The 26,458-nt window shown below is 34.8% G+C and overlaps 1 protein-coding gene across 1 annotated transcript in view; it reads right to left on the bottom strand.

Annotated features, from left to right (window-relative positions):
- Window positions 1-25,988, bottom strand: part of Atet (ABC transporter expressed in trachea) — a 52,428-nt gene extending 26,440 nt beyond the window's left edge. The window contains exon 1 of the mRNA XM_073082453.1: window positions 25,852-25,988. The gene's annotated coding sequence lies outside the window, so the exon portion shown is untranslated. The remainder of the gene's footprint in view (window positions 1-25,851) is intronic.
- Window positions 25,989-26,458: the final 470 nt, after the last annotated feature.

Raw genomic sequence — 26,458 nt, 5'->3', positions numbered from 1 at the left:
ACCAAGCTATAGCTTGACTATAGTCAATAACCATGTACTACAATACTATCCCAAACATACTTTGGTCAATCACCACGTTGGCCACTATTAAAGCAGTAGAATAGATATTCCCATTATCTTAAACAATAACGACAGAAAAGTAAAATTTCTAATTCCTTTAATAAAACAGGATGTTTTTCACACAAGTCACTTTCCATTCTCTCAATTTGAACTTTAAATGAACTTTAATCATTGTTATTAATTAAAATTAACTTTAAATAACCTTTCCATTTATCACATCAGGCACACAGTATCGTTAAAAATTTAAACCTATAAATTAACTGCAAACACCCACGCAATCAATATTTTTTGTTATTTTTCGTAATGCGCGACCTGCTATGTGGATTCATTTAAATTTTATCAAATCTTGTTATCGGTCGGGCCATTTTGATACTGTCTCGTCGGAAAGTGGGTTAGTGTTACACTCGTAGAACTTCATGACACCACTTTAAAAGTTTTGTAAATCGCGGTTTGTTAAATTAATTACTATAGAATTGTTACAGTATAACCCGAATTTGATCAGTCTTTATTCAATAATATTACTACTTCTCAATTATCAAGCTCTTCACGTTAGGTTATCTTTTTATGAAATTCTTTCTATCCGGGGAGATCGGGATCTGGATGTTTACGGCTTTTCTTCTGTGTCATTGGTAACCACAAAACATTGATCTACAATAATTATGTGAGGAATCAAATTCAGGCCTAACAGCATCCAAAAATAATTAAAGGAAAGGCACTATTTTGCACATATAAAAGTAATAGATAAAAGGGTCAGCTCATCCAAAATTGGGTTAAACCTAACGAATACTTTCGCAAGTGTTATTTAGGTTATCCGTAACAATAACTACGTAGAATGGGGCAAGGGTGAGACCCAAAATGGATTCGGATTTGAATTTTTACGCGTTCTCATTTTGCGGTTGCCTGACCTAAATCTTAGTTACTTTTACGGTATGATGATGTTTATGTAAGTAGATAACAAACATGTTGTCTATATTATGATAAACACATACATGTTAACTGTCACCTATGAACACCATATACAGGATGAATTTTTTAAATGGCCTTCAGGGCCAAATCCGAACCCATAAGGATTAGCGAAAAAAGCTGAAAGGAGTTTCGAAGCCGATTTTGATGAAACGAAAATTGCATCATTAGTTTTCTTAATATCTTTCTCCCTAGCCGGGAATCGAACGAGTTCATTTTGAAAGAAAAGCGCATGCTGTATTATTTTACGACAGTCCGCAACAGTCGGCGGTAGTCGCGGGCTGTCGATGGCGACAGCCAAAAACAGGTGACGAACGATGTCGACTGTCGTTACCTATTGTTAAAAACTGTCCGCAACAGTCTGACTCACTGTCGCTTGTATACTATTGCCCTTTTGACACAAGGCAGAAATAGGCATGGCAACAGGTTCTACCTTAAATTTCACTAATGGCGAATTTATCACCATCGTAAAGTACGAAAGTAGGTCAAATTCATAACTATGCCGTAGGGATAGCCAACCCTAATTTACTTAACGCATTATCATATCAAAGCCTAACCACTCACCTGCTAAGGATTAGGATAGATCACTTTATGACCATGAATAATAAATCTTGTACATACTTTAGACACATTATATTTTTCAATAATGGTATAATTTGAAAATTATATTTCCTGTCCCTGCAAATCCATGTCTATAAATAGTTGTAGCCTCTACGCCATTCCGAATTCTTTTTATCTTAAAATTATTTAACTGGCTTTAGCTGGCAAAAGGAAAATATTATTACCTACTTCTGGTCAATAATTCCAAAACGAAAGATTTCATTCGTAAAGTACATGAACATGCTAAGCATAAGTACGGTAACGTTAAGAGTAGTAAGAGTTTTAATGAGATCCTCAAGAGTATTGTAATGCAATGTTATTGTAAATTAGTATGCAATTTGCATTTCCCTGCACACGGTCATCTTATGCGCGCGTGTGACAACTCATCTGTAATCGACCTTAGATAAGGGTGCGGCCAAACTCTTTATTTGATTAAATAATAATATAAGTTTTTTTTGTTTTCGATTGTACTGCCTAATCACGAATATAGTCGTCATAAACTTAGATTATTCACCTTTTCCACTGTTTTATAATCCGATAAACACAATGTTGTTATCGCAACCGCAATTGTCATATCGTCATCCGTACATCAAATCGAATCAATATGTTTGTCTGTTCGAAAACGTGAAATGCAGAACCCTTGCTTGTCTGTCTGTCCGTACGTCACATTCAATGTTCAATTTGCTCTAAATCTAATGGACCGATTCGGTTAATATTTGGTACCCACGCGCAAGTATGTGTTTAGCATAATTTCGTTTATTCGCCAAACGATTAACGAGCAAACACATTCATAATAGGTGCCATTTTGATATGTGTAGGTATAAGCAAAGTTAAAGATTTGTTTCTTTTATTTTACGCAAAGAATCCTGCATATGCGAGTTGTACGAGTTTCCTTTTCTGTTTCTATTGGATACTGGTAAAAAATGAAGATTTCGACGATTTTTTGCTGAAAAAGGCAACTTTTTTCCAAATTGCCAAAATACCTTGAGTTGAAGGATTTTCATTATATTTTTCGCAATATCGTCAGCAATTAATACCATATCAGCATAGCTACTACGTATCAATTAAGCTGATATGTCGTGATTCCATTGAATATTATCCAGATACCATTTTACATTGTAAAATAAACGTCATGTTGATTGTTAACAGAATAACTCAAGAAAGCTAAAAAAAAACGTTTTCTACCACCAAATGGATCCACGTTTTCTACATGATAAAATAAGTCTGTTATACTTGGCTGAAACAAAAATAATGAAAAGTGTGCACAATAAACGGGAAAAAGCGAGACTGTACTTAGATGACACGTTCACTGAAGGGCGCTCTTAACGCTCAGGTTATAGCATTGAGGATCACTAAAGTAGAAAAGATAGGGCTTACAAAAGCAAAATAATATAAGTACTATTTCTAAGCAAAGAGAAAAAACATTTGTTATTTGATTTTTGAGCTTGAGTTGAAAGTAAATGATCATACAGTCCATCTGGTGATAAGAGGTCAAACACACACACACACACACACACTAAACACTTCCTTCAAGATATAGTCCTAGGGGACTCTACAGCCAACATCGGAATGCGACCTCTTATTCGGGAAACAAGAGGCAAGGTAAGAGATCATTACTAGTAGATATTTATGAGGCAAAAAGCAGCCCTTACAATTACCTTTCTTGTATTGCATGTAAGTGACAAACTCTTAACGGTCTACTTAATACTACAACTCTAAACAATTATCTGAATAAGCATATGTTACAATTATAACTCTTCGCAATACAACATAGTAAAAAGTTAATTGTCCTCAACCCATTAATGTCCCACAGCTGGGCACGGGTCTTCTCCCAGAATTGGAAGGATAAGACCATAGTGCACCACGCTGACCAAGTTCTTATTGATAAGATTTCACACACCCTCGAGTGTTTATATATCTCAAGTATCTCACGATGCTTTTTCCGATTTCAAAGATAAGCAACCCTATAAGAAGCGTGTACGCGAGTCATTTCCCTTAGCCGACCTTCACAGCGGTACAGCTGGTTGCGTGACATAACAATGCCTTCCGTTCTAAATGATTATGATATCTTCTACTATAAGAAAATAGAATTACAATACGAAAAAGAAAGTATTTGCGAAAATTTTGTTGGAATTCTATAGATCTTACGCAAAAAAAATACAAATATACTCGTATCTTTATGAAATTGTCATAACATTATCGTAATAAAAAGAAATACCTACATATTGATAATTTTAATAAATAATTTGCCAAGTGCAAGTCGAACCCGAAAAAAACTTCGAGAACATGCGAAAAATCTTGTATGGCGACGCCCATTTATTTTCATTTTTTTTTATTTTGAGTATTCGTTATTATAGCAGCCTTATTCGTTATTATCTCTTTTGGTTGAAAAGGTTCAAAAGGGAGAGCCCTTTGACAGACAGAAAACGGAGGCTTAGTATTAGGTTTCATCCTTTAGATACGGAACCCTACAATGAATACAATCCTGCTGAGTAGCAACCCAGCGGGATAGCGGACAGAATGTCCGGATCTTCTCAGTTGAGACCGTTCTCATCCGGTATTAAAAGGAAAAAATATTGTTAATGACAATTTGTAAAAGGCACCGACTTATACAAAACATTTCATTTCATTTCAGAAATTAATAAGTATGCCAAATTTCAAGTTAATCCGACGTTTTGAAGGGGGTTAAAATCATGTTCAAAGATTCCGTTACATACTAACATACCAACATACATACGTCTGAAGCTAATAAAAGCGTATTAAAAAGAGTTCATTACATAGTAGATCACCTACAAAGAAAGGATATTTATAAACTATCCCTTAATGAGGCTTAGAGATGAAAGGTTTTAAGCAATAAGTCAGCAAATGCTAACAACTTTCTATAATCTATTGTTCGGTCTCTTACGTAACCCCACGCAACTCGAAATGAAACGATACCTAAATTAGACATTGCGTTTGGCGTTTCGATTTTCGAGGCTCTATTATGTTCGGTTTTATTTTGTTTTTATGTAATGGAATCGGCAAACGAACATGCTGCCTTAGTTAGGCTGCAAGGTAATGTAAGGTCAAGTTGTAAGTTATCCCGAATGGTTGATATTTTGTGTATCTAATAGTTACATGAGTTATATTTGAAGTCACAGATGCGGCAATATTCCTGAGATCTAATTTTGAACATCTCGACCATACATACTCTTTTATGAAATCGAGGTAGTGTACGAACTCCACCCAACAATAAGTGTTACCTGCCGTTAATAAAGACCTGTAACTCTAAATAGGATTGAAGTCATCTGGTAATAATCTAATCTAATAATATCTCGTGTAAGTGTCTCCTTTACCATGCCGTTCAATTAAAACAACTAGCCTGACCCTGCTGTTGTAAGGTAGAATTACGTGCGGCCATGGTGCCTTCTGAGTTAAATCACAAAGGACTCTACTAAAAACTATTAAAGAGGGTGTTACATTGATTGGTACCAGCCACCCATCAATAAAGGAAAATGAGACTTAAAGCATAAAATTCGACGGACAAGCGATAATCGATCCGTTTCCTAGACAGTAATTTCCATTAAAGCAACTTAGCAAAGAGGAAAACCGGGATAGGCACAACAAAGGCGGCAGTAATAGTCCGTCTAGCCCACATTACACCCACATAACGACGTAACTACTAGAAATAGTGCAATCAGGGCCTTATTAAGAGGAAATAGAGTTTATGCTATGGGATTAGTTGTGCTTTAATACCTTTTGCAATGGTTTTCTAATTTCCAGCGATTGGCTTCGGGTATAAGGAGTTCATTCACGTCTACGAAGCCTGTATAAAAGTAACCATTTCAGCTTTTACATGGAACGTAAATTATGAGGATTTATACCCTTTCGACCCTAGTCGGACTTTACTAGTAGGATTTTAGGTTTTAGATCCCAAGCTGTGACTTTTCGGGGTTATGTTCGTGTTAAAAATCCTTATCATTATTATATATTATTATGTTAGTGAAAAGAATTGCGAGGATACTAACATTCCTGGAAAATAGTTCCCAAAGGTGTATGGAGTCTACCAATTGACTTTTGCAATTCTATCACTTGGTACTCCAGTGTTTAACACTGAATCAAGAATCTAGATATGGAACCCAGTGCGAAGTCATTATACGTCGCATGTTAATGCTAATGTAGTATGGTGTTAGAATACGGACTATGGAATTGATATTTATCGATCTACCGTCCCAATGCCAGGCCTGTGCCGCGTAGTCCCAATAACCACAACGACAACTGTTTTCATTGACCTTACGCATATATGACTGGGCTTATTATAGAGGAGGCAAGATTAAACTTTCCAAAATACTGATATAAAAAACTAGTTTTTGCCTAGTTATCCCAATTCGACCAAAATAGTTAAATAAAATTTTGTTTTTTTTTTTTTAATAACAGCCAGAGCGGGGACCATAGCGTAACATAGAGTCACGACACCCAAATAAATGTAACTATTTGTGTCCACAAAACACAAAATCGTATTGCAGTGCTATGAAAATAATACCTCATATGATATTTTATTTTTCAAATGTTACAGAAATCCAAAGACTACTGGATTTTAATATTATTTGTGTAATGTAAAAAAGTTAGAAAAACAACATAACTACCTATACATTGTAGTTATTATGTAATGAAATGTGTTTTTCATGCATAAACCACCTTTTTTAGCACTCGTCCGCAATCCTGACGGCATTAAAACCACCTGATCTAACATTGGATCGTCTGCCTTGTTTTTGTTCTTTGAGGAAGAGAGAGAAAGACTTATCGTTCCGTCTCTACGTGTCCTTGATACTTGAATACAATTTCGTATAATCCGCTATCCGGTTTATAAGTAACGAAGAACATAATTTTCTTTAATGGGTGTGGAAATTAACTTAAGTGTTGAATTTCAAAAAAAGTCTTAAAGGAATTAACTTCGTAACTGCCTCCTATCAGCGATATTAAGCGCTGCTGTGTTCTGATTTGATGAGTGTCTTAAGGAAGAAACTACGCATTCCGACTTAATACTCAAGGAAAGCAGAGTAGGTATATGTGGCTGAGGTCAGGTAGGACTCCAGTTCTATCTGCAGCTGATCACAAATTTCGTGGGCGACAATGGACACTTGCTTAAAGGTGTAATGATGTTTCTATATTGAACCGGTAGGGACTCACGGTTTTTCTTTCACTGATACTTCAATCGAATCACCCCAATTCAGTAGAACGATTTATTTATTTAGGAAACCAACGATTGCATAATACATTATAGTATGTTAAGATTAGAATAACTCACATAATTAACTTACTAACAATTGTAAAACACAAAGAAGTTCTTGATTAATAACATGTAAGCAATGTTAATAATTGCCATTCCTCGTAACAACTCTCTGTAACAAACCCAACGTCCGTTGGCAACGTCCGCATTACTAGCGGGTAACATACCGAGCCAGTAATGGTAACATACCAACTGGCAAGTTATTCATACCTCTTAGATTCTACTATTAAATAACCATGCAAGCTTCATGATAGTCTTTCTTTTTTTATCAACATCTTCATCGACCACTCCTGTCCCACTGTTGGGCACGAGTCTCCTCTCACAGAGAGAAGAGGTTCGACAACAATCGACCACACTGACCAAGTGGGAATTAGTGGACTTCACACCATTGGGAACTCTATTTAAAAAATCTCAGTAGTGTAGACTTACATAATATGGTGATGATATTAACCAGGAAGCTTTCGAACGTCTCATGTACCTTTAACAACAACCATCTACGAAACGCAATGAAACAAATCAGAAAGAAACTTAACCAAGCGATTAAGCCATAACCTAACAGAAACAGTGCAATACCCGTGAATCGGGTCAGAATTGCTTCCACAGTGTTTTCTAAAAGTATAAGGTCGATCTGCACTGCAGTTCCGGTCACGCTTTCATTTGTCTCGGTTCAACTATTTTAATGAACCTGCAAGTGTAGCAGTCATCGAGCTGGTTTACGATACAACAGGTTCATAGTTCGATCACCGGCCAGGCCAACTAGATGACACGCCAAATCATCTTGATACTACTATACTTAAATTGATAAGAGAAGTACGAGTTAATGACAGACTTATTGGAAGTAGAGGAAGTTAGGAAAAGCCAGCTGGTACTTAACCTCTGAGGGCTGATGTAAGATGATCGACTAATAGTAGGTAAATATCATCCATTTTTGCAGAAATAAGAAAAGGTATTTCGCCTCTAACCAATAAGGACGATCAAGCGTAAGTAAAAGTTTGAAACTTCTGACTAATCTACAATTTTTTTGCGTACGAAATAGGCCTCCCAATGTTAGTAGCTTACACCGCTATTATAAAATTGTTTATGGCGGTGGTACTACTGAAGTCGAAACACAAAGATTTCTTTTTAACAGACTCGCAGAATTGGATCAAGACTAGACTGTAGTGGGGATCGGCCCTTTACCAAGCGAACGTAGTAGTTGGAAGCCAGCCAAATCTATAAAACAATTTGAATTCAACAAAAATGCCTCATAGATGTGGAAATTCCAACCAATACCGACCTATTTTTATATTCGAGATTTTAAAAACATCTGTTTTTGATGCTGTACTACTGTTGATGTAACGTAAAGATTCACAGGCTGGATTTTTGAGATTACTTATAATTTTGTAAACAAAATGTACAGTCATGTTTATTTATTAAAATCAATACATGTTACTGCGCATGGCCTTGTCCGCACTATTTCTTAGTATTCCTCTATTTTACAGAACCGTATTAATTTTGAAGATAATTTAGTGAGAAGACAAACTAGTTTTACTTCCTTAGAAATTCTATACATCTTTATCGTAAAACTTAATTGAATCGCATCCAAGATTAACCTGAACAAACTGAAGACCAAAATAATGACAGATATATTTTTAGATGGAACAAATAAATATGCTAAATTAATGACAGTTATTTTGAAACTTAAATTTTATGTGGATATCTGGATGGAAGATGATAGAAATACACATTCAGAATCCATGAAATCCATCCAATGTCAGTCACTCCGTATTGAGTAATAATACAACTTGTTATCTTTAAGGAAAATATCCAAATAAATACTAGTTATCTTTAAGGAAAATATCCAAATAAATACTAGTCAAATTGATGTACATGTGTAAAGCAGTGATAGCCTAGTGGTTAAGAACCTCGGCCTCTCGATCGAGGGGTCCGAGTTTCGTATGAAGTAAGTAAACAGTTGAAAAATCATCGTGAGGTAATCTGCATACCTAAAACATTTATAAAAAAATCTCAAAGGTATGTGAAGTCTACCAATACGCACTTGGCCAGCGCGGTGGACTATGACCTAATCCTTCTCATTATGAGAGGAGACCCGTACCCAGCAGTGGGACAGTAATGTGTTATTGATGATGAAATTGATGTACACCACGTAACTACCAAAATCACATGCGTTGTTTTAAGACATTTTGTAGTAAATTTGAGTTATGTTAACCTTGAGTAGTGCAAGAAGATAAACAGAACCGGCATCCGGGTGTTTATGGTGAGTAGTTTGTCTTGTTTTTGGTAATTGCAGCAAGGTCGCGATGTAAGTGCGAAACGCGAGTCAATTACATAGTTTTACTGATATTATTTTAACTCCGATTGACGAACGCCAAAATCAAAGAACCGGTTTTTGAATATAAGTTACGCCGCGTCCGCATGTTTGCCAAACCGTCACAAATTCTAAAATGTGGATAGAGCGTTTGACTTGGGTTGTGTAGGTTTGCAAGGGTTTATATTTGTTCTATACAAACATTCGTAGATATTTGGAGTTTACGACAAATGGCAAACAAAAGCGATACGACGAAAAAACATGCGAAACATATAAAACCACAGAAACTATTCCAGTAAACCTTATCAAGAATCATCTTTAAATTTAACCTTTTTATTAACTTTCCAGATTTTAATATCCACATGAATAAAAAGGATGCATCGTAACCGAAATACTCATGCGCATACTCAGCACACATTATATTAGTACGTAAACCATAAATTATTTTTTCTAAAAGAAAAATACATACCGTAGTGTGTAATCATTCATATTTCATGTTATATTAAAGCCAGTTTACTTTATGAAGAGGTTCACCGTTATTGATTTTGTTTACAATAGATATGTACCACGGCCCTTTGCCTATTATATAAAAGACCTTCGTACGATACAAACATCTAATGAAAAAGAAACCTTGTCAATATTAGTCTTATACAGAAATAACTAAGGCCGCGGCCAGAAGAGGCGTGTAAACATTCTTGAAAAGTTATTTATTGTTTACAAAATCTTGTTTTAATCTCTACTCTTAATATAACATACTGAATATGAGTATATCAAGTTAATTACACCTTTGCATTATAATACAAAATATTAATTTGAAGGTGGTAGAACCCTTCGTGGTTTGACTCCGTTGGTACCACCGCCACACCTATTACTGCCTATAACAGCAGCGTTAAGCACTACTGTGTTCTGGTTTGAAAGGTGTGGTAAGGGAGATATACATGTTCCAGCTTAGTCCTCAGGGGTAGCGACGCATCTGTGGCTAAACTCTGGTAGGAATATCTACAACTGGGGTAGATTACATATGTCCATGGGCGGAAGAAATAATATCCCACAAATATTTTTACTATATTTTTTAAACTCTGGAAATAATAAATATAATAGAAACGTTGGTATACATTTTTAGATTATGCCGCTATACTTGAATACAATTTCGTATAATCCGCTATCCGGTTTATAAGTACCGAAGAACATAATTTTCTTTAATGGGTGTGGAAATTAACTTAAGTGTTGAATTGCAAAAAAATGCTTAGAGGAATTAACGTCATAACTGCCTCCTATCAGCGATATTAAGCGCTGGTGTGTTCTGATTCGAAAAATGTCTGATGGAAGAAACTACGCATTCCGACTTAAAACTGAACGAAAGCAGAGTATATGTGGCTGACGTCAGGTAGGACTCCAGTTCTATCTGCAGCTGATCACAAACAGCATGGGCGACAATGGACACTTGCTTAAAGGTGAAATGATGTTTCTATATGGAACAGGTAGGGCCTCACGGTTTTTCTTTTACTGATATTTCGATCGCATCGCCCCAATTCAGTAGAAAGATTTTTTTTTTTAGGAAACCAACGATTGCATAATACATAATAGTATGTTAAGATTAGAATAACTCACATAGTTAACTTACTAACAATTGTAAAACACAAAGACGTTCTTGATTAATAACATGTAAGTAATGTATACAATTGCCATTCCTCGTAACAACTCTCTGTAACAACCCGACGTCCGCATTACTAGCGGGTAACATACCGAGCCAGTAATGGTAACATACAAACTGGCAAGTTATTCATACCTCTTAGATTCTACTATTAAATAACCATGCAAGCTTCATGATAAGTAGTCTTTCTTTTTTTATCAACATCTTCATCAACCACTGTTGGGCACGAGTCTCCTCTCACAGAGAGAAGAGGTTCGACAACAATCGACCACACTGACCAAGTGGGAATTAGTGGACTTCACACCATTGGGAACTGTATTTAAAAAATCTCAGTAGTGTAGACTTACATAATATGGTGATGATATTAACCAGGAAGCTTTCGAACGTCTCATGTACTTTTAGCAACAACCATCTACGAAACGCAACGAAACAAATCAGAAAGAAACTTAACCAATACCCGTGAATCGGGTCAGAATTGCTTCCACAGTGTTTTCTAAAAGTATAAGGTCGATCTGCACTGCAGTTCCGGTCACGCTTTCAGTTGTCTCGGTTCAACTCAAGTCAATTATGATAGCGTTTTTACGATGTGACAATAAATATGACATAATTTGAATATCCAATCGCGTCAACCGCCTCATCTGAATAGAGCCTTCTCAGCCTTGTGTCGGCTTTATGGGCCAAAACATATTGGATTTTTTGCCGTTATTTGTAGAATCAAAATGTTGATGGTAGAGCGTGTCAGAAATAATGTAATTTGAATATGTATCATCATAAGAACTGTACGGTTATTAAACTTTTAGAAAAATACAATTAAGTCGCTAAAACCTGATTTATATTAAATCTCGATGATATGATCAAATTCATCAGTTTATTATAAAAAAACACATTAACTACAAATAAGATCTGTAGAATAATTTATCTCATGTTTTTTTTTAAATGGGTTGGCTAAGTAATAATACTTTATAATTAGGGACCACATAATGAAGAAATTATTACAGACTTCGAAAAAATAGAAGATAGGTATTGTGTTCGGCTATCTATTTTTTCAAGGTAGTTTAAAAATGGGATGTAGAAACAATTGTTTTTGTGGTTGTATTGCACTAGACTTTATGCCACCAGGGACCCAGTCATCGACAATGTGGACACGTCGAGGTCACTAAAATGGTTGTTAGCTATGACTCATATTCAATGTACCCTCTTCATTTCGATAATAACGTATCCTCAGGCACGTGCTAAGTGCTTTTCGTTGTCATATAGATAGTATCAAAAACTATCAACAAAATATCTTGCGGTATATCTAATACCAGTATGTAACTTTTATAGAATAGTAGTACGTACTACCTAATTACTGTCTAAAGTTTATTACAAATTACCCCTCAACAAAGTTTCAATACGGCCAATGATACTTAAAGCAAATTTAGTTTCCAACTATATTCTCTTTCTACTTAATTGTAGCAATTACTTGACCATTCCTTTCCTCGGTAATTACAGTGGCAAAGTAAGTCCAATTTACATGAATTTTATATATATTGGAGTATAAGTATATGTTAAGATACAATAACCACACTAATCACGCTTTACAATTCTATGGTTTCTTCACTTCAGACCCACATTAAGATTCCCTATATCTTAGTTGTCATAGACACAGGTACATAGACCAATACACAAGCACCTAGATCCAGAACAGAAATCTGAAAACATAATTTCAATATGTACCTGGCCGGGGATCAAACCCGGAACCGCGTGACAGGCCGATATGGGGTCACCATATCAGCCTACACCATGCAGCACGTGAATGATTAACATCATCAGGTATTTACATTAGGATACATATAGTACAATATTAGTCACACTCAGTACGAAGCGGTGGTAATGTACCTTAATTTATTCTACGATAAAAACCTTTGTTTCAATAGAAATAACTAAATTTAACTCTAGAATATTTATAAAATTTACGCTTGAATAACTCAGTTTCGTAAACCACAAACTAGACTAAACCAAAGCGGATCGCGGTTACCTCGATAACCTATTTCAGGTTAAACGTAACCTAGATATTCGGTTCACTGTTGATTTCAGCGGACTGAATAACCTATTTGTAGGAATTGTATGGCATTTGGCTTGCAATGTTTGTTAGCAATTACGTTTAAGTTAAGGTTGATATTATATCTCGAACTGGAAATTGGTGGGGAAGAAAGGTTCTCAAATGGCAAACGCGCTTGCCTGTTCTGCCCTGACCATGTAGCCCTTTACTCTTCGTATAGGGCTTCCGTTGACCAGATATAATGACCACCTGAAGTAGACAGGCGTTGCCGTAGGCAGAACGAAAAAGGCACTAGATTGGTCTACGCAAATTAAAGGAACGCTATGTACAGAGAACTTCTCAAGGGCGTTGGGTTGATGATCTTTTTAAATACGAGTAAAGTGGAGTAGCAAACGAGAGTAATTTATGTAATGACAAATTTTCATCATTACCAATGGAGATCTGTGAGCTCTGAATGTGTGAGGAATACGTAGCCTTTCTAAGTGAAGAGTCACTTAGGAAGGTAGAGGCCTTAACACGCACCTCAAATCTTAACAAAACCAACGCTTAACTCTTTGACTACTGAAACCACAGCTGAGACAGTATCACATTGATTTTAGCTCAGAGGTTTGACAGTTACAAAAGAAAATTTCGGAAAAATACCCAATACAGTTCAACGTTATAAAGCGTCACAGAGTTTACCTTTAATTAGATTTAATCGTTTCGTTTGTTAGCCGAAAATTCGTTCAAACACTAACTGGCTACCATATACATTGTCACGAAAGCTGCGCACGACAATTAGCGTCGAGACGAATGTATGCGCCCTTTGCTTAAGATTTATAGTAATTGTAACCGCTACATGGCAGCAGTTACGTGCCACAGCTGTTACGTAAATTGTTAGGACCATAAACGTTTGGCTCACATTGGTGCCTAGTTCATGGCGGAAATGCTCTAACATTTCTTACGTAACAGTATCCTAACTATTCTCGGATGTTTTCGTATCTTATTTTTCTATGAACTAAGTTGAAACGTATACTAATGCAGTGATAATGCGATCTAGTAATTTGATTATTAGCACGACTAGCTACACGGACTTTTAATCTTAAATTAGAAGCGGATGGAAATTGTTTTTATTGATACCGAATGTAAGTAACCTTTAGTCTCAAAAGACAACAAAAAATAAGATCGATCATCCTGTTTGACATTTGACAATTGAGTGTCGCTTATTTCATTTTTAGTGCGCGCGCGCAATCGTTGTACACAAATGTAATAATATTTTTAATTATATTATACCACCTTTATTAACAACGATTAATTTTACTTTTCAGAATGCGAAAAATTGTGTCAAATTTATTTAACCTCATTTCCCAAATTTTAAGTAAATAAAATTTAAGTGATTTTGGACAGTTTCCTGACAAAATACTCAGTAACGTTTAGAAGCTATTGTTATAATGTGGGTCAGCGAACGGTCACGTCATGAACGTTAACGGAAATGAAGAGATCATAACTGGTGACTCATGTTGTAATCCTTATTGTTTATAATCACGTATGTTACCAACGATAATACTGCTCGTTGATTTTTTGATAATATAGAAGTAGAAAACGAGCATGCAGTTCATCTGATGGTAAGTGGCTACTGCCGCTCATGGACATCTGTCATCTACCCCAAATAATAATAGAGTCCCTCGAAGGACGGCGAAACATGAGTCACTACTCCTGAGGACTATGTTGAATCGCCTCCGATTATTTTTTTCTTTACTATAACCGATTTTATGAGTATGTATCTAAAATACGGCAAGTTTCCCTTCCAATTTTGTGCAATTTTCCGAAATCATTTTGTAAATCTGATTTACAGGAATATTAATGAGTAAAAAGCATCCCGCGGACTAAGAAATTTGAAAGACTTACTTGTATTTAGTTATTTAGGTGTGGCCATGATGTAGCCAAACAAAAGTATTAATCATACAAAATACGAAAATACAATACCTACAATAGAGTTATTATACGTTTCTGGAAGAGCATGAAATCCCAACATGTATTTGATTTTTGTTATAACATCAGCAACAGAAGATGGAATTGTACTTTTACGATACCTCAACAACAAAAATCGTTTTCAATAACAATACGTTATTCAGTAGAGAATTGTCAAACAACTGGAAAAAGAAAATGTCGACTCGAATACTATGTTACTTTATTGCTCTATTGTCATGTAATAGAAATTCAGTAGGTCTCGGTCGTGGGTCTTCTCAGGTGGAAAAAAATCTACTTAAATATTTAAATAGAGCTGTAAAAACGGAACTGTTTTGTACAATGAGTATTTCTATGATAAATAATATACCTGATTAAGATGTGAGCATCTTTAGTCTGGTTCTCGATAAAACCTCTTATGCTCCATCTCTACTTTAAAATAACGCCTCTGTGTTACCCTTTGGTTGATGAAACAAATACAGATTTAGATTTTCGAAACCTTACAACTTAGCGATCTAACGTCAACTATAGATTTCGATTTTATTTCGACACCTATACTTTCTTATTATACAATTCATTCCCTCATATTGTACAAATAAACTTTTATAGGCGTAAGGCTAAGCTAACTGCTTTGCTGAGGACTAGGATATTTGTCTGTTAAAGACCGCAGTAGACGAATAACTTCTTAAGAATATCATGTCCATCTTAGTCTTAGTTCTTGAGAAACAAAAGACTTGACACAATTAACGACACCATATACCTTCAGTTTCGCCGTGACCACAATTCATGCAACTAGGTCGAAGTACAGACAATAAAGAAAACCGCGTATCATGAGTACCCGTTACATACTAAAATCTTAAAGCTAAAATCGAATCTACTTTGTATCTGGTATAGAGTACTCGGCATAATACATTGCGCACTTCAGTTTGTTGAAATTGTTATACCTTTCCAGTATTTTTACATTCAATAACACAATACGAAGCATCGTGCATTTCTCTTGAGTGGCGTGCATTTTTCTTTCAAGGTTTCACAGTACGTATTTGTATTTCGTATGAACATTTCATAACAATACTTTCTTTATTTATTTCACGACTTTCTCTAGCTTTTTTCGTTCATACTAAAACATAGAGCTATAAATAAAATGAAATCTTAAACATACGAGGCTTAGGGAAATGTGTATTCCAAAAATAAAATATTTTACTTTTAAATAGTCACACGACATATTTGAGACACAAAACAGTATCTGTGGCTTTTACGTGATCTATAACACCACTTTTAAAAGATAGTAAGGAACCTGAAACTATTATAGAGGCACCACAACTGAAACCCCGTGAGGCTGGAAAAGTCGATAGGGCTACCAGCTACTACACACTTCTAAAAAGAAGAAAAGGGCCACTCGAGCAAAGCCGCGGCTATAGCTAGTAATTAAATAACACCCACATACTTTCCAATTGGTTACATATGTTTGTGTATATTTTATATACATTGTACATACATATATGTACAACATCGGTACATATTCAATTTACAACATTATCGTGCAATGCCAACATTGTTCTTTTAAATTGCTATCATTGTGATAGAGATAAATGAATGACGTCGCCTGTTTACATTGTTGATCAGAGCAATTTTATTGCTTCACGAAGTAGCGCGTTAGTAAGACCGTTATAAACTTTAGTCATGTTGTTTGTGTGTCATCGTCACCATCAGACATTATTGTCGCAATGCTGAGTATGGAATTCCTCTCAAAATAAAAAGTTTAGAGCATAGTCACCAAGATGGCCAGCTGCGATTTGTCATACATTTTGAGAAGTATTTAAATAACTCTCAGGCGTAGATACAGATATAAAACTACGTTTTTATTACACACTAAAAATATATCTTTATCGGTTAAGAATACATTCGATCGAAATAGTACTGCTATAAGGCACATAATATAACAGTAGAGCCGCCACAATCAACCCACAAAAGTTCTTCTACCAGCTTTAAAATTTGAATATTATTATTTTCTTAAATCGAATGTGAGATATAGATTATTTACTTTTTTACTCAAAGTCCTACACTAGTACATTCTTGAGTGCCATGGACACACACAGAGACGTATACACAAAACCCAGACCCAGATATGATATTTAAATTCATCATCTGTCTGGCCGGGGATCGAACCCGAAACTCTGCGTGTCAGATTGATATGGTGACCACTCCGCCACGCGATCGTCAAATAACTTTGAGGAGCAAATGATCAGACAAAGATTCTACGTAACCACTTATCATGGTGGTCTACCCATTGTCTTGCCAAATAATATAACAAGAATATAAAATTACAGATGTGCTGGCAGAATTCTAAGGAATTTCTCCCAAGAATCTGATATTTTAGGAGATTGTTAATTTATATACGGTACCCTCATACGGGTCGCTGAAGTGTCATTATTTAATAATGACTCAGGACCTCCTCTGAGATAAATATACCTACTTAGCTCTTTTGTGGTAGATTAAAATATAAAAATCAAATAAACTATGTTTTGAAACAAGCTTTTCGTGGTTGTTAATAAGATAGGAACTAAAAAATTAAAAGTAGGTATTCTGTTTTTTTATTTTGATTGGACTTCCCTTAGTCACTAAGTCAATCATACATTGTCATGCAAACGAAACGCGTATACAAAATTCCAGCTCTATCGGATATCAGGAAGTTGTTAAAAATCCTTGCAACATTTGTAACTAACACTAGTCTGTTTCGCGGACATATTGCAGACTTTAGAAATGTAACATGCAATATATTATTGTCCCCTAATGGGCACAAAAGATATAGATATAGACATTATTATGTATATTAGAATACATTGTACCTATACTGCGTCAGCGGTCACCCATCCCATTGCTGATACGCCCGAAGTTGCTACACTTTGTACATTGATTCAATCTACACAGGCTACGGGGCGCCGCGCGCTTCAATTATTTTAATATCTCATGCATATGTCGACACATCAGATATAGTACATACATAAATGTACGTGATCGCAATGAAGCATGACTGGTTTCCATGAATGGATGACTTGTGACTTCATAGTCTTAAAAACATGTTATTATATAAACTAGGGTCGGCGAAGTGTGAAGTTTCTATACGGAAATATTATATTGTGTAGGTAAATATGTACCAATATCAAATATTCCAAACATTTGGTAAAGGTGATTTATTTTAAACCATTAATAATGCGACAGTAACTTTATTTGCTACGCTTTAATATACAACAATGAATCGATTTTGATAAAATTTATTATGGAGATATTTTAGACGCTGACAAACATACTAAAACCTACTAATACTAACCCACATACATTTAAACATTGGTATATATTATAGACAACTAAATATTATTTAAACTATTTTCCGAGGCGTTACAGCCTAGTCCTCAGTGGTAGAGGTCAATCTATGGCTAACCTCAGGTAGAAATATCTAATCATATCTGGAATTTATTACAAATGAGCATGAGCGGTAGTAGCCACTTACCATCACGTGGATTGCATACTCGTCTGCTACTCTAAAGTAGTAAGTAGAGCTATGAAATAATAAATCTCTACATTTTAGACAAGATATATTTTTGCTACACTAGAACTTTACCTTCATTCGTCCATTATTTTTATATTTCAAAAATTATAGTACGATTAAATTTAGAGAACATAAATTCATATTACAATAATGCTACAAATGTCACAAAGAGATTTTGAAAAACATGCATTTTTAATTTTCCTGGGTTGCAGTAGCGAATAGTGGAGTGCTCTCGTAAACTCACATTATGTCCTAGAAAAGTAGCACGTTTCTGTTGCAAAATAAAAAATAGTCGCTGAAACTCTTGAAACGGTTTCAAAAAGCTTTAATTTCATTTTTATACACAAATTTATTATGAAATAACAACAGTGTTAAGCACTGCTAAGTTTGTCCGTAAATGTGATAACGCATCTATGGATTAAAAGTAAAATAACATATGTACATACGATACGACGGCGTATCGTAAAGCGTTACTACGTCGTGTTACAAATAGATGTCGTGTCGTGGAAAGCTAACACTAAAAACACTGCACGGCATCGCAGCATGTCATCATATGTTATTGTTTTAGCACTATGACCGACCTCATGTAGGACTCTATCCCTATATCGGACTTATTTTAGATTACCGTACCCAGCAATTTTACTGCAGTCTTGTTCAGCTTTCTATTACCTATTTGTATTAAAACATAATATATGAATGATTTTCCGGTTGAAAAATTTTAATAAACTCTTATCATTTCCTAGTAATATCTTATCAACAAAAAAATTGCCACTTGTTTTTAAGATGATTTATATCTCTAACTGATTGTTGGTTGCTATGATAAATGCTAATTATTGAATCTGGATTTGTGCGTAATAGAAATTAATTATCATTTAATGTAATGGTGAAGGAAAAAGTCAAGAAAAAAAATTAGATTGTGAAGTGAAGTCTACGAAATCGCGCTTGGGCAGCGCGGTGGACTACGGTCTAAATTTTATTACTCTGAGAAGATAATAATTGGTTGACGACACATACATAAAATCTTACGTTGATGATAAGTTTGCCTTTTATTGAAGCTTTATTGAAATTATAGAAGATCCCATAAGGACACTTGCTAAGTTTTACAGAAAATTAATTTCTGAAAGACCTTATGTAGGTTCTTGTACACAATTTAAACGTTTTAAATTTACGTAAAAATTTAAACATTTTAATGAGTGAGTCAAACCACACACTGTTTAAACAGGTGGGTGAAGAAAGTATGAATATTTTCTTGTGTTCTTTGTATCATGATATGAAAATTTTCATGTGTAGGTATTTATGGTTGAGCAGTCACTAAGAAAGGTATGAAATTATAAATACAGAATGTGAACTTGTAATTACATCACTATTTCGCAAATGTATAGCGACACATTTCCAGATAAGTAAAATCATAATTCAACTTTGAACTTCCGGTAAAGTAATCAGTTTTAAATGAATATGAGTCAGTAAGCAACAGTTATAATATGTATTAATCGTATTATATGTAGCGTAGATAAGTTTACTGCTGGAAATATTTTAAGGTTCTAAGTTACACGATCGCATCCTTCTCCCCCATCTTTCCAAAAAATCATTTGTTTTTCCGAAATATGTAATTAGTAATTTCTTATATCATAATCGGTACTATCATTGACAAAATCTATTTTAATTTGTATCGTCACAAAATGAAGCCATGATATAAAAAAACAGTTGTTTGATAAATTCATCTGGCTGTAAAAGTTAAAAATAAAATTTCCGCAGTCAAGTACACGTGGGAGTTTGGAATGCTGGGGATTAAAAGCGTTATTATTTTCCTCAAAACTCTCCAAGAACTAGTAATTATTATGATAAAGTCAGTGATAGCCTAGTGGTTAAGAAACTCGGCCTCTCGATCGAGTGGTCCGAGGTTCAAATCCCAGGCACGCTTCTTTCGCACCTCTGATTTTTCGAAATTATGTGCGTATTAGAAATTAATTATCACTTGCTAAACGGTGAAGGAAAACATCGTGAGGATACCTGCATACCTGAGAGATTTATAAAAAAAATTCAAAGGTGTGTGAAGACTACCAATACGCACTTGGCCAGCACGGTGGACTATGGCCTAATCCTTTTCATTCTGAGAGAAGACCCGTGTCCAGTAGTGGGACAGTAATGGGTTGATGATGATGATGATGATTATGATAAAAAAAACTGTTACCTAAATAATAAACTGAAGACGGTACCAATGTAGTCTATGCCGCCACTCCCACAATTTAGAAGAATGTAATGACACCATAAACTACTATGACTACTACTACCTACTACTATGTATGACTGATATGATAAATTCATTTAGCCATTTGGGCTCTATCTGCGCTAAAGAATAAGACAATATACATAAACAGGCTCAATAAACATTACCCTCCGCAGTAGACTAGGTAAAACTAGGTAAAACTTACTTTTATTTATATAATATAGGAGTAGCAGACGAGCATGCAGTCCACCTGATGGTAAGTTACTACTGCCGCCCATGGACATCTGTAATCAACCCCAGATAGGATTAGACATTCCTACCTTAGGTCGGCCACAGATGCGCTGCTACCCCTGAGGACTAAGCTGGAACGCCTCGGAAAAGTATGTCTCCCTTACCACACCCTTCAAACCAGAACACAGCAGCGCTTAACACTGTTGTTATTAGGCAGAAATAGGTGTGGCGGTGGTGCCGCCGGAGTCGAACCACAAAGGGTTCTACCACCTTCAAACTTAACTATTTCATTTTACTTACAAAGCAACATTTGAGAATTACTGACAAATTTTATATATGTTTTTCATATATTAGTTCCGAACTATCCCAATTTAACTTTGGGTATACTTTAACGCACTTATTTGCGTGTATATTGCGTTGGGACTTAAGGGATCATTTTGGTGATTGCGTAACCGAAACTCGGTGTGACTGAAATGAATTGAAGTTTGAACAAATCCAGTTTAGGACTAGCGTAACCCAACAAATCATCAAGATAGAGATAGAGAACCGATCTATCTACTAATGGACCACAACTTGATATAGGTTGCTCTAAAAATTGGGGATTTTGTCATAGTCACCATACCCTATGGGTACTCCTTACGTTCTGGTCACCATGTGAAGAAAGGGAATACTATCATTAAAATCTTCACCACAGTTTTCTTTCAATATTTATGTGGCAAACGAGCATCTGTAATCAACCCCTGATAACTCGGAATGTATGTTTCCCTTCCTACATCCTTCAAAACGGAATACCTACATCAACGCTTTATTCTGTAGTACTGTTGTTAGGTATAGGGCAGAAATAGGTATGGCGCCGGTTCCTGCAGAGTAGAGTAAACGAAGGTTCTACCACCTTCGAATAGACATATCGACGGGATTGGAAGAATTCGAACAGTACCCTTACTATGAATTCTTACGTTTACACAAAAATGACTGTTTTGGAATTTGTTTACGTATTTGCGCATACATTTTCAATCAGTGCCCCTAGCGGATTGTATTAGAACTGATTGGAAATATATGGGAAATACCTACGTAAACAAAAACATAAAACAGTTAATTTTGTCAAAACGTAAAAACTCATACTAAGGGTACAGATCTTCGAATAGTAACTCAAGTTTAAGAGTCTAAGATAAAATATTAATATAGGACCCGATTTAATACAAATAGACTACAAATTTATAGGTACTCGTACATATACCTAAGGCTGATGGCAGACTCATACCTATAGATAAAAAGTTAAACAAGAAACTTAAACGATACATCGCTTACGTATCATAGACGATCCATCAACGATCGATCTTTAACCTTTCATATACTAAAAATATACGTATATTTATAAAGAGTTGTTTCACAAGACAGGCTTGAATCTGAAAGGGGTTTTAATATAGTCTGTTTATTCGAATGATTGAATAATGATTTATAAAGATTGTTTTCATTACGGATGAAATATCGATAAATTTAAAGATCATATGTATTAGAATTTCCATTTCATACTGAAACCTTTCAAGAACATTTTAGTTTTAAATTAGTATAATATTTTAAAAGTAGTGAATATCAATTTTTAAACCAAAACACCACGAAGATAGATGCAGTAATAGGGTTAGATACTACCGCACGCTGCAGGCAACCTTCAGAGAGTTGTCAAATGGTAAATGAATGTTTCACTTCCATAGAAAAGGGTTCTAGTTTAGGGTAAACGAAGGGAGTTTTCGGGTAGGCATATGCTACTTGCTTTGCTGATAGTAACCTGACCATGCCCAGCAGTGGGATTCTAGAATGTTAAAGAGTTCAAGCTACTAGAATAATCGGATTTGAAAATGTTCATGGTTTTATACAATAATGAAGTGGCCATTAATGCTAAGCATGCTATCATGTGGCTTCAAACGCATAATATAGAGATTATTTAAATTTTATTCACCACTCCGAAATGCATTTATTTAAGGTACCAAACAAAATATCTCGAAATTTTCAGCTCGTATGCATCTTTTATTACACAAAGACAAAGGATTCTTTCGAAATTCTTTCGCATTTTTATCTGACGAGACAGAAAAGTTTTTAAAATTTTAGTTTAACTATCTACTTGTCTGTGATTGAAATCGAATAGTTTGTTTATTATAAAATATTTTACCGAATAACTTTCTTTTTTACTTTTTATTATCTAGGTAGATACCATGATGTTACAATAATCCTTGTCCTTGTAACAAAAGTAACCTTACTCTTTTAAAGTTAATACCCGAATGTTCCTTGTTATAAAAGTAAAATCTTACACCTTTTAAAGTTGTTAAGTGGTCTCACTGCCAAGGAAGGGTTTTAATAAATTTAAGCTTTCGCATTAATTTAAAATTGTAAAATCTAAAGCCGCGTCCATTCGTTGATATACATATATAATTTCATCTCATTTAGTTGGTAATTGAGATTAAACGTAAATGAAATCTAGGTCACAGCGAATTAACATTACGTTAGACATACCAGGTTATACAGATAATGATAGTGAAGGGATATATATGTACTTATTTACAATATTACCCGACTTCAGAGGGTAATGTTTTTAGAGCGTATGTATGTACTCGTATGTTTCATGCTTTGGCATGTCCTATAGCCCAAACGGTTTGATGGTTTAACTTAAGAGGAATCGGTGGATTCATCTAAATTGTGGGAGTGACATAGGAAAAGTTCGATTTTCAAAGTTCAGTTTATCTTTTTGTAGATGCCTGATAATCTTGTAAATGTCTAGACAGATATCAAGGCATAAAAAGACAAAGTATAGCACTTAATACAGAGTAACATAAGAATATTTTTGTCTAGATATAGGCAAGAAATATCTAATAACTTGTCAAGCACTTACGCATATGTAAATATATAAAATACCTTTGTGGTTAAAATTACATGAATAGTACGAAAACTCGTGGAAAAAGTTGACGCATTTTCTCATATTACAAAAATGTCAGATCCACTTTAATTTGTACGTAGTCACGCAAAATGTATTACCTAGAAACGCCACCAAGACTATTAATCATCAGAGATCACACGTCCTACGAGGCTCCCCCGCGTTCACCCTCACACGTGATATTTATTACAAAAACATTCAATATTTTCGGGATAAAAACTACCCACACTTATCCCGTGGGATGTTCTTTATCATTGCGTCAAAATGCCAACGAAATCTGTAAAGTAATTTAATGGTTTAACATGTAAAAACAAAAAAGATCAAACAATAAATAGAATAAAATTGAACATATTTTTAACTACATATTTCTTATCATACGAATAAGCATATAACCTTCAAAACTGATTATTATTTTAAAGTTACAGTCATAAATTTAATTTATTGTATAGATAGGTAATTGACTAGTCAAGCTCATTAGTTTAATCTCACTATAAAATATTTTTTTATTGTCGGCAGACGGACTTAAACCATAATTAGATGTTTATTCGTAATAGCTAACACGTAACTCTACATCATAATAAATAATGTGTATGGAAAAAATACTGTATTAGAAAACCTGATCAAACAAATGGAAATATACGAAAGATCTAATGAAGAAGTAACTTGTACGATGAGCAGACAAAACCCGATGCATAATAATTGTATTAGACTGATAACAAAAATAACTGATATAAGTATAAACCCGCGAAGAGTTTAAATTAATATAAAAACATCTTAATCTCTATTTTAACCTATTTTTTGCAGTTCCAAAACAACGATTCAGAAGAAAATTACATTTTCAGAAGATTACGGAGTCTATATTGTATCCACGAACCCGTAGTTTCGTCCAAAGTTACGGCCACTTCCTGCTTCGTTTACTTATGGATGTTGCTACGGCCGGACTTACGAATAATCGATATTTCTCATTTGACAGCCAAAAACGTTATGCCTTTTCGAAAAAAAAATTGTCAGTTGGAACACTGACTCGAATTGTTATGTCAAATTTTGTTTCGGACGGATCCGAAACTTCGTTAATAGATGAATAGAGTAAAGTAGACCTTCTTAGGTTAGGATAGGTTAGATTTAAGGTTCCTTAAAAATATATGTAAAATAAATAAAAAATATCCTTTCAGAAATTGTATAAAACCTTTTCTCCAACCCTAATACAGGTACGAAAAGAAAACGGTGGAAACCATAAAACCTAAAAGTAAGTACTTTACCTTTTTAAGTAAACAGTAATTGTAATAGAGGTGATACGATACCCAAAGTAGCCAGGTCTTTACTTAAGCGGATTAAGGACTTCTTTCGACTTCAAGCAAGGGTTCCAATCCACTTAATCCAATTGATCCGAACCTATATTTCGTAAGTGCTCGATAGAATATACAACTGCAATTTTGTGTCCGTTTTAACAAGTACCTAATTGGCAGAAATAACCCAGGGGCTTGCTGCATGCTAGAGGTCTGGATTGAAAACCTAGGGACACATATTTAGTTATTTGAAGTTCTTATAAGAAATTTTCATTCGATTAATGATGAAAATATCGTTCTTGTCTCAGAGTTCTTTATTTTTAAGAGGTAAAATTCTATTTCTCCGTCCTAACCCCACGACAAATGACTCGTTGCCAACAGTGGAACAATAAAGGGTTGATATCAAAATTAATGAAAGATCGCGTTCTACAAACGAGAGTATTGAGTATTGACTTACTGCGGCGTAAACTGCGGATAGCAGTTTATTCATTAGCATTCGTGCATTGTGCCATTATTAAAAATACGAATAGCGAGTGAGTCTTGAAATAACCATCAATCACGCGTAACGTTATTTTCTTTTCGTTTTTGGTCGTATACTTCTTTCGCGGATGGTTTAACTATTAGTAAAGCTATTGTATACGAACTATAGATTTATTTATTGGTCACTAACAGCTAAAAAGGTTTCAATAATGTTCAGTCCCTATTTAAATTAGAATTCACAATGGCACGTGTAAACAATGATATTTTATTTCAGTCGCAGTTACATTAAATCAAATAAAGAATGTCACCTACCTGTTAAATAGCAAATCCACAAACAGAACTATCACAAACACGACACAGATTCAAATAGGCACTGGAACGTTTATTTTATTTTGACACCAGCAAACGTAACCATTCCACACGAGCGTCGTTTCGGTACTGGCACTGGCAGCCGACTGCCGAGTCGAGACAACGAACTCGACTCGAGCCGACTGTCGATGCGAGTCGGTTCGCACTACACAGTATTAACTGAGTCATTGCGGATCGGAAACTGAAATGGCGGCATGTACGCAAAATCTAAGCAGCACAGAATATTTTCAGCATACATTTATAAAATATTCCTACACATTCTCAATATATTTCTTACTATGGAATATTGAGCTTCCTTGTATTTTAATTTGGAGCATAGAATACAAGCAAATATATTTACGTAAATTTTTAATGTGTAATGTAGGTAAATATAATTGATTTGTGTGATATGCAAATAATGATAATATTTTATTTTGTTGTGATATCAGTAATTATTGTGACTTTTTAATACTTTTATCTTTTTTATCATTCAGACATTTGAAGCGTCGAGTTAGTGAATTAAAGTCCTAAATTTCTAGCTCTATAAGTTCATTGATATTTTAAACAACTT

The sequence above is a fragment of the Epargyreus clarus genome, unplaced genomic scaffold, assembly GCF_041222505.1.
Source record: "Epargyreus clarus isolate Ecla_fem2 unplaced genomic scaffold, WU_Ecla_fem_2.2 ptg000018l, whole genome shotgun sequence".
Classification (NCBI taxonomy): domain Eukaryota; kingdom Metazoa; phylum Arthropoda; class Insecta; order Lepidoptera; family Hesperiidae; genus Epargyreus; species Epargyreus clarus.
The sequence above is the reverse complement of the archived record's forward strand: the minus strand, read 5'-3'. Positions and strand labels throughout refer to the sequence as shown.